This window comes from Brachycentrus maculatus, unplaced genomic scaffold, assembly GCF_059751285.1.
Source record: "Brachycentrus maculatus isolate JH-2025_06_01 unplaced genomic scaffold, ASM5975128v1 h1tg000068l, whole genome shotgun sequence".
NCBI classification, from domain to species: Eukaryota; Metazoa; Arthropoda; class Insecta; order Trichoptera; family Brachycentridae; genus Brachycentrus; species Brachycentrus maculatus.
This window is the reverse complement of record NW_028280822.1, coordinates 2,413,462-2,423,941: the sequence shown is the minus strand read 5'-3', so window position 1 is coordinate 2,423,941 and position 10,480 is coordinate 2,413,462. Positions and strand designations below refer to the sequence as shown.

At 34.1% G+C, this 10,480-nt stretch overlaps 1 long non-coding RNA gene across 1 annotated transcript; it reads right to left on the bottom strand.

Moving 5' to 3' along the window:
- Positions 1–4,905: 4,905 nt before the first annotated feature.
- LOC148311324 (uncharacterized) lies at positions 4,906–9,714 on the bottom strand. The gene is made up of 3 exons (XR_015837279.1): positions 9,652–9,714; positions 6,343–7,204; positions 4,906–5,045 (listed from the first exon to the last, which is right to left on the bottom strand). It is a non-coding gene; the product is annotated as an uncharacterized LOC148311324 (long non-coding RNA).
- Between the last annotated feature and the right edge of the window lie 766 nt (positions 9,715–10,480).

Below are 10,480 nucleotides of genomic sequence, written 5' to 3'. Positions count from 1 at the left end.
GGATGACTTCTGCTCGCCTCCAATCCAGGAGTAGGTATACATCTATATTCTAGACAGACATTAAATAGTATGTGAAGCTATCTGACAAATGCCTGTCCACCACATTTTATATGCTCTATAAAATACTTTCATGCTTGACAACCTTAACATTCTGTATTAATTGCATTCATTATTTCCGGCATACTTTTTTCACACACCATATCCTCATTTATACTTCCCTCAATTGATGCCACAGTGAAAATATTGTATTAATGACTTACCTTTCAATTAAATATTATTTTTATCTTTCTCCCATATAACTAACTAACTAACTATCACGTCGCTTCCCCGTAGGGGTAGGCAGAGAGAATAGAATGCCATACCATACCTTTGCAAACATTATTCGCCTCTTCCACATTCATGCATCTCATTATACAAACCCGACGATTATTTCGACTCCTGACCCGGCCGCTTTCAAGTATTTGGCATACCTGATTGTGCCAAATTTTCCTCGGTCTTCCTCTGAGACGTCAAACCGTCTCAACACACCTTTCTTAATTTTATCGATAATGTTTATCTCAGCTTCGCATTCCTCTGAGGGATCGTATTTCTGTTCGCAGTCTGCTTTCATCCTTCTTTTACCAACTCCATGCCTCACTTCCATACATAAGGGTTGGAACCAGGACTCAGTTGTTTACTGCCAGTTTCGCTTTTCTTTCTCCCATACTATTTCATTTATTAGTAATTTTCCATTGTTTGATTTAGTAACCTTCAGATGTGTTCTTTGTATCTTTACATTTTTTATTTGATGATCATCAAATTGAGTTTTAACACGTTGTCGGCGGGACACTGTCGGTCAACTACGGGACACGGCAAATGCCGTTTTTGTCGACTGTCGGTTATCGGCGGGAAATGGCAATATACGGGTTTGTTATCAGCTTGAAATATAACGCGTTGAAGGGTAATCTGCTACCTGGGTGCTAGGCGACAGTCTGTTGACGTTATTTGAGATGCCTTGTCTGGATTGGCTAGTGTGTCGCTTGTAAAGGCATAGCCAGAAATCTAGAGTTTTTATGCGATCTCAATCTCCAGTTTAGTTCGAGTCATTTCACGTATTGGACTATTTTTCATACCGCTGGCACTGTTTTGTTCACTGTTTGGTATTTTATTATTTGAAAATATTAGCATTGTATAGGGAATGATACCTCGGAGGGGAAGACTATTTTTTAGAGTTTAGTTTCTTTGAAAATTTCAATCAAAAAAATTATTTGGTTTAGAAATTTTAAGAAAGCAATATATTTTTGCACCAATCGCCAAAAACGTCCGCTATAGGCTAGTCTATTGTTCGAAGCGCCCCACTACAATGTGTTAAGACTTTTATTAAGAATAAAAAAAAAGTCATAATGAATCACCCTGTTCACCATAAAACACTTACACCTTAAATTAGATATTATTCTAATTGGCTGAAAACAAACCCTCAATGCCAGTTCCAAAAGGTAAATTAATTCATTTATCATATTATTTTTAGATGAATATATATTCAAAAATAACTCCTATAATTGGAAATAATCCAGATTTGCGAACAAGTATTCGGACACACTTAAAATATTGTAATTTATTTACCTTTATACCAATCTATGAAGTAAAGTGGTCTAGCCTCTAAGGTTCATATGATTTATACATTATTTAAAATATTATGATAAAAACCTAAACAAAATATTAAAATAAATACATAACTTAATTGGTATTTAACCATTGATGGACAGAATGAATTAATTTATAAGGGTGAAGACTGACTAGAGCATTTTGTTGTAACGTAACATGTTACAATGCAACGTTCAAACAGTCAGTACAGCGAGACGAGCGCTCCATCCATAGTTTCGGATGCTCGCTGATGCTCGCCGTGAGCGATGTTACGACGTTATCTTACAACGAAATGCTCCGGTCAGTCTCCACCTTAAGGTTCAACATAATAACAGGATTGGACCAATTAAGTTTTATAGTCCTTCAAAGAATTTAGGCAAAAAGAATTCAGATTTGTACGGACATTTCTTGGTGGAACTGCATTTTATACAATAAAATAATAACTGTAATTTTTTTCCACATGAATTTTATTTGACCAGCAACTGGGTTTCATCGATACCGACATCATCAGACTAGGACCAGTCTGATGATGTCGGTTACAAAAAATTCAAATAATGAAATTCATGTTCATGAAAAAATTACATTGTTTTTATTTTATCCTATAAAAAGGATGCAAGTAAAATGTATCAAGTGAGAATATAACTGTAACAAAATAATGTAATCGATCATTGTGGAATCCAGCGAGGATACAAGCAGAACACATTATGGGAACACTACTGTAGCTCTAAAAATGCCATTTTCACATTTTTTCCATAACATATTTTTAGGTCTACCGGAAAAGTCTGTCCATTTTTAGAGCAAAATAAATTATGATAATTATCCAACTTTTAAATAAACTTTATTGAATAATGTACTTTCTATCACTAATTATAATTATGACTTGTTGCCAGCGTGATGTCAATTTGTATATTCCATTTTTATAAAATGCCTTATTCCTAGAGGTGAAAAATTGAATCAGCGCTTTTCTGATATCATCTTCGTTTTTGAATTTTTTAACCTGGAAAATAAAGTTAGAACAGAAACAAGTGATTATTGGAGGGTGCTATGTCCGAGAAGTATGGTGGATACAACAAAACTTCCCAACCTAGCTCTTCGAGTTTCTGAAGAGTCCCCGAAACATTATGTGACCTGGCATTAACATGAAGCAAGATGATGTCCTTTCTATTGAACATAGCCGGCGGATTTCTTAGGTGCCGTTTTAAAATTATCCAATTGTTCATAGTGCCTCTTCAAATTTACCTTTTCATTCAGTTTCAACAGCTCAAAATGTATTGGTTCTCGAATGTCCCACCATACACACAACATTTTCTTCCTCAGACCCAACTTCGGTTTAGAGGTGAAGGGGGAAGGTTTTTTTGGATTCATAATACGCCCTTTTCCTTTCATAGATAACCCCCTTTTTATCTCCAGTTATCATTGAGTCAAAGAAAGGTTCGATTTTGTTCCGTGCAAGCAGTGCATATGATTACTCCATCATTGGAATTATTTTCACTTAAAATAAATACGGTGATACATATTATGTTGCAAGGCAAGGTGAAAAATAAACGAAGAAGACATAACGCTCACTCCTTTCAAGAACATCATAAATCAAAAATTGTCAATTTTCAGTTGTGCATTTTTTCGGAATGCCCAGAAAATGTAATATACCCTGCAAAAGAGGCATATGTTTAACTTAATATTTACCCGCTACTGGGCAGAAAGTGTGTGGTTTTTGCATTTTGAAGCAAAGGTATTGCTTAATTATTTTTTTAAATATACTAAATATTTTTCAAATGGAGAACCTTCAGGTTTTACCTAAAAAGATCTGTTGCACAGTAAAAAATCCAATAAGTGACTTGATATTTATTTTTAATACATTGTATTATATTTTTAAACTTTAAAAACGTTCTCCGGAAAAATCAAGTTTTTTGATTAATGACGTTCTTGAAAGGAGTGAGCTATGGCACCCATCTTAAATATTTCCTCACCAATTCTAGTTTCCGAATATGGTCCGAAATGGTTTGATGAGCTGAATCAAGGCTTTAGCAATCTCTGATGGTGTCAAAAAAGGATTTTGTTCCAACATAACTTTAGACAGAATCGTCGATGTTAAAGGATAGTCACCCAGAGGTCACAATGATCATTTTGATTTTTTTTAAACTATCTTCTGCATGTCCTGATTGGAAGCTCTATCTTCACGTAACACATTCAATAAATTTCAACATGCTTCTGTAGCATTTCTTCCTTGTTGGACTTAAAATAAAATAAAAAATACAGTAGCAAAATTAAGTTTTTAGAAGCCATGGGTGCATGGTCGCGTCCCACTTAATTCCAACAAAAATCATCTTCATTTGCTAGTTTAGTATGTATACATTTAATGATAAAAAGAGAAAATCAAATATGCATTAAATGTATATATATCGTGGGTATACTGGCAAAAAGACGTTAACAAAATCCCTGTTATTTAATGCTTTTGGTCTGAATAAAATACCCGCTATTAAACTTAAAGTTGAATTTACTTTTCAAACCTCAAATATATATTTCAAACTAATTAATGAATTTTCCCAGTTTATAAAACATTGAAAACTTTATAATATGCATCATATGGTCAAAATTGCATATTTTTTGCCAGTACTTGTTGAAACATGATATAACCGAAACGGAAAGAACTTTCGATGTCGATATTACCCCCTCCCCCTATTTTAAAAAGACGATCCATGTAAGTATGTAACAGACAAACAAAAACAATCTCAAATTGGATCAAACAAAAATTCAGGTTTTCAGGTTTCCTTTTCAGTTTTTGGAGAAATGTTACTTAAAAAAAAAATCATTTTTACCCCATTTGCAGTAATTTACCCCGGTTCCTCGACTACTGCAGTAGACCTAAAGAACAGACACTATCAGAAAAATTATGTTACTATGTATCTTCTTATGATCCTTAGGCAGAAGACTGACTGAAACATTTCGTCGTAACGTAACATGTTACGATGCGAGCATTCAGGCAGTCAGTACACCGAGCCGAGCGCTCCATCCATAGTTTCGGATGCTTGCTGATGCTCGCCACGAGCGATGTTACAACGCTATGTTACGACAAAATGCTCAGTTCAGTCTCCACCTTTATCCGCACCCAATAGTGTCAAGTCACTGCATCACAATGGTACATTGTAAAGTTGATATTTAATTATATGAAGGTAAGGTGATCAGTCCCGCCGTTTTAAATCTCTTCAATAATTACAATCATACCCTTACTTTCCGTTTCTGGTATATTAAATGAACAGTTTGTAAGAAAAAAAAAACTACATCGGGATTATAGATTTGATAGTTTTAATTCTAGATAAAATTTCACATAAGATCCAATAGTAGAATTGCATTTATATTTTGCAAAACCGCCCTTCTGGGTCTCTCCACGAGCCACAGGTTGCCTTAGTCTGAGATCCTCGAATCTGAAATAATAATAACAACTGTCTTGTAATACATTAAACCACAAACAAAATAATCACAGCCACAATGTTACAGTCGCTTTGTATTATGTTATTTTTTGGCATCTCAGCAACGATGAAGAAGAATATGGAAGTCTGGGCATTTACGGGGCTGACGACTGACATAGGCTGGTTTAAGTGATCACTTTCCACACGTATTATATATATATATATATATATATATATATATATATATATATATATATATATATATATATATATATATATATATATATATATATATATATATATATATATATATATATATAAATATAAATATATATATATATATATATATATATATATATATATATATATATATATATATATATATATATATATATATATATATATATATATATATATATATATATATATATATATATATATATATATATATATATATATATATATATATATATATATATATATATATATATATATATATATATATATATATATATATATATATATATATATATATATATATATATATATATATATATATATATATATATATATATATATATATATATATATATATATATATATATATATATATATATATATATATATATATATATATATATATATATATATATATATATATATATATATATATATATATATATATATATATATATATATATATATATATATATATATATATATATATATATATATATATATATATATATATATATATATATATATATATATATATATATATATATATATATATATATATATATATATATATATATATATGAACCAAATTTGAAACATCAATTTTGAATCACTAGAGACATCTATTGGTGAGATGAAAAGAAGCTTTTTATTGAACAGAAACTCTTTTTTTAGTGTGTGAGGTCCGAATCCTGGATTATAATCACACACATGAGAAACGCCAGAAAATATCATTTTCATTTTTATTATTTAAGCTTAAAATTTGACCAGATAATTTATTTAAAACATTTTGAGTGTCCAAATACTTTTCACAAAATCTGGATTATCTACAATTACAGGAGTTAATAATAACTCCTGTAATTGGAAATAATCCAGATTTTGTAAACAAGTATTTGGACACATTCAAAATGTTGTATTATGTTAGTTTTTAAGGGTAAATGAACATATTATATCATTAAAAAATGCAAATAAATCTGTATGTGATAAATTGTCAATTTTAGCTTCCCTCTATGCTAATTTTTTTTTGTGAAAAAGATACTGAAACTTATATTTACATATGATTGATTTTTGATACCTCAGTCAAATTGACTTCTTCTTTTTATAGATCCTCGGAATCTGGTTGTGCCGCCACCTGTTGCTCTTGGGATGTTGATTGCCAGCTATCTGTCCATCTTTTAGGGGGTCTGCCTGGGGGGTCTACGTTCTTCAGAGTTTCCTTAAAGGAATATGGTACGAAACGTGGAAGTCTGTCTTCTGACAAACAAAATGCGTTTACATGCTCATCCCAGTATCGCCTTCATTGTCATCCCCACATAGCGATATATTTCGTCTTACAAATGCTCCGGATATTAGTGTTTCTTACGTGGTCTAGCGACATGTTTCCGGTTATAGATCGGAGAGTTTTCATCTCAGAGGTTCGAAGTCAAGATTTCGTTCTAGATGTATCTGCTCTTGCTTCAATTCCATATGTGGCTGTTGATTATTTTTTGGCTGTGGATAAAAATATTCAAAACACATGTTTTGGATATCTTCATTTTACTTTAATTAATAATGACTTAATTTCGCAATTACTACCTTTTTCCTTCTTCTTAGTGTAGGCCTTGTGGCCTGTTTTTAAGAGGGATTAACCTCCCGCGATATCGCGAGGAGAATTTGAATCTTGTTAAGGGCATTTATGCATGTCTTTTGCTGCGTTTTCTTGTGCCATACTATACAGCTATAGGTGATTATTGGTCAATAGTTTTCCCGAAGATAGCCGGTGCTTTCAACCCATCCGGCTTCCCTTTGTCTCTTGTAACCAATGAGCCTCCGTTAATGACTAACCTAACCCTCCGCGAGAAGCCTGTTGAGTCGTCCTTTAGCTGCTCCCGTTAGTTAGGGCCAAGTGTGCCTCTCACCTTCCGGTTGCAGTGAGTGGTCATGTGACTATATGTCCCCTGTAACCAAGGAGCCTCCGTTAATGACTGACCTACCCGTTAGCCACGCATCTATTGGCACGGATCAGATGACACCTTAGATTGGGGATTTTTGGACAGGAAGGTTGACTCCTTCCGGAGTGATAGGATTTTATGTTATTGGATAGGAGTGCTCTGTTTTGGAGAGAGAATAGGATGCAGGTGTAGGTTATACCTCGCATATTGGAGTGATATGCAAAGGCATTCTGTTGGTCCACGACTCCTTATTGGTTGTTCGGAGTAGCCGTGACAGGGAACGGTTCCTGAGTCACGGGTTTCCCCTATCCGCCACCCAGGGGTGCGCGGTTAGTAGGGGCGACTCCCCTCCAAGATTTTAGAGTTTACTATCTGCTCTGATTCTTGTATTTGTGTTGGAGTTGAGTTGCTTGATTACGTTAACTATATCTGGGGGGCGCTCCTCTTTCAATCAGTATATGCGTTATATCATTTAGTCTGGCTCGGTCAAACGTAATGTCAATAAAGTATGCAAACGCTTATAATACTCGATAGCTTTTTCTTTTATTTGCCTCACTATAAATGCATCTGTTTTGGAATAATTTTTTCAAAAACCTCTAGTTTAGATTTCAGAATCAATGATATTCCTCTGTGGCTATAAGGGTAAGTTTCTGTCCTTTTTTAAACAAAGGGGTTGTGATGTTAGTCAATTAATACTATCGCCTAGTATATGTTCGCACCTTGGTCGACACAAGAGATGCACCAAATATTTGGTCATTATTAGTAGTTATAATCACAACAAATATATTCTACACTATTCCTGCATATGTCACTCACTTACAAAAATACAGGTTCATTCATTTCGTGGTTTTAAGTTAAAAGCACTGGCATTTGATGCCTATCGAACTCAGCTGTCATCTGAAGTGTCATAATATTAGTTAAATGTTTGCCATTTACGATAATGCATCGCTCAACAAACAAACGAGTTGAAATTATTAAAACTTACTACAAAAGTGGTGATTCAAACGTAGCCACTTTTAGCGAATTACGCGCTGATTATGGTCGTCATAATCGACTAACTACACAAACAATCGGTAAAATTGTGAAGATTTTTGAAGAGAGTGGAAGCGTTACTGATGTCGTAAGGTTGTCGTAATGTCGTTACTGATGTTTGGTGTGCTCTATGGTCGAAAGGTGTCATTGGCTTGTGTTTCTTCGAAGATGCCAAGGGGCAGACGGTTACAGTCAATTCGGAGCGATATGGTCGAATGATAAACAAATTTTTTTGGCCGGTGATTGAAGATCATGACTTGGACGATATGTGGTTCCAACAAAACGGGGCAACAAACCACACAACATGACCAATTATGGCTATATTGCGTGAAAAGTTTCTTGGTCACAAAATTTCACGTTTTGGCGACGTCAATTGGCCATCAAGATCATGCGATTTGACACTGTTTGAATTTTTTCCCGTGGGGCTACGAAAAGACCGTGTTTATGCGAATAATCCCCTAGCTCTAGATGCATTCTAAACCAACATTACTCAAGTTATGGCCAAGATACCGCCCGGAATATGCGGAAAAGTGGTTAAAAGATACCTCAAAAGAATCGCACGCATCGAATCTTCCCGAGGTGCCATATAAAAAATGTATCGCTGTGTGTATTTTATTTAGCTTTATTTTCGAAACCGAAAAATGAATGACCCTGTAATATCGTTTGGTAGATATATGCAAACAAAATAGTACACTAAACGACCGCAAGTTTTTACATTATCCATATCAAATCAAGTAATTATTGAGATTGTGTAAAAATTTCATTGCAGATATAGGATTGTAAAAAAAAAACTGCATTTTAACAACACCCAAATTAATTTAGCAACCAGCTCGACAGGCCCGATGCGGACGCATAGCAGCACATCACTGGTTATACCTAACATTATTCCTTCTTATTTCATCAAGCAATGTCTGTTTGGGTGGTTAAGTAAATGGTTTATGAGAAAAACTTACACCTCTGGGTTTACAAATTCGATTATTTTGATTCTTAGGATTTAACACAAAATCCATTCATGGAACTGCGTTCATGTTTTGTGGAACCGCCTTTTAGGGACTCTCCACGGCGACAAGATACTATCCGAGATCTACGCAACTGAAACAATTTTAATGACTAGTAAAACGAAACTACGGAAACTATCAACCATCACCAAAATTAAATTATTGTCTACTTGCAAGGGTAGTGTCAGTTTTATACAGCGTCAGTGGACATTTCATAGCATGAGGAAAAACTCACGAACGTTTATACGAAATAATTTACCATAAAAGTTATGAATTTATGAAGGGCAGTCATAAAGATCCCGAGAGGTTTAAAAGTTATAAATAAATAAAGAAATATTTCTCATGCGTTTGCGCTATGGGCAATGCGGGTAGTGGACAGTTTTATCACAGACTAACTAATTTATATAGTTTTATAAAGCTTACCGCTTATTTGAATCAAATTAAGTCAAAAATAGGCAACACGGCGGCGCAATGACATAAGGAAAGGGATACCACATGTAAAATTTAGTGAACATGAAAAACTCAATTGTTTTTACGTCAGAAGTAGGTACTTTTTTGACGAAGAATTTTAGGCGTACGTTGGTTTGTCTTTCGGGAGAAACAAGGAAACATGGCTATGGACGCAGTACCTCACTGTCATAACTATGGCAGAGAAAAGGTGCTTTCTTGTCGAGGCCATGTACTTCGCATGCCTTTCGAGTTGCGGCTTGCCTCTCTCACAAGGCATCGGGCTCCTGACGCCCATGACGTTTACATTTCAATGTTTAAATATCGAAATTTGAGGATGCAAAAAAGTCAGTGATAGTTTTTGGAATCTATTTACTCTTCATAAGATTAATTGAGTAAGTACTTTCAAAAGGTACCGTCAAATGGGGTGAATAGAAACGAATTTCCACAAATTTACGTTTATTGATGCGCGTCTATAAATAAGCATTTGAAAGATGTCGGATAAACTTCTCCAACAAAGTCGTGTTTTCAACAGCCGAGAACACTATGCGTTATGTATTTATTCACTGTGGGAGCGGATCGTAACGGAGTGGATAATATTTAACCACCCTACCTTCAGGTTATTTTCAGGCATAATTTTTTAAACAAGCAAAAAAATCACAACGTTTGTTATCACAAAATATTATCAGGTATGAAACCTGACAAAAAATTGTCAGTGTATCCGGTACGCATTAAATATTTTTGGAACAGATATCTTTTCTCGTGCGCGTAGGTCATACGGGTTAGCGCGGAATGGTGAAGAAAA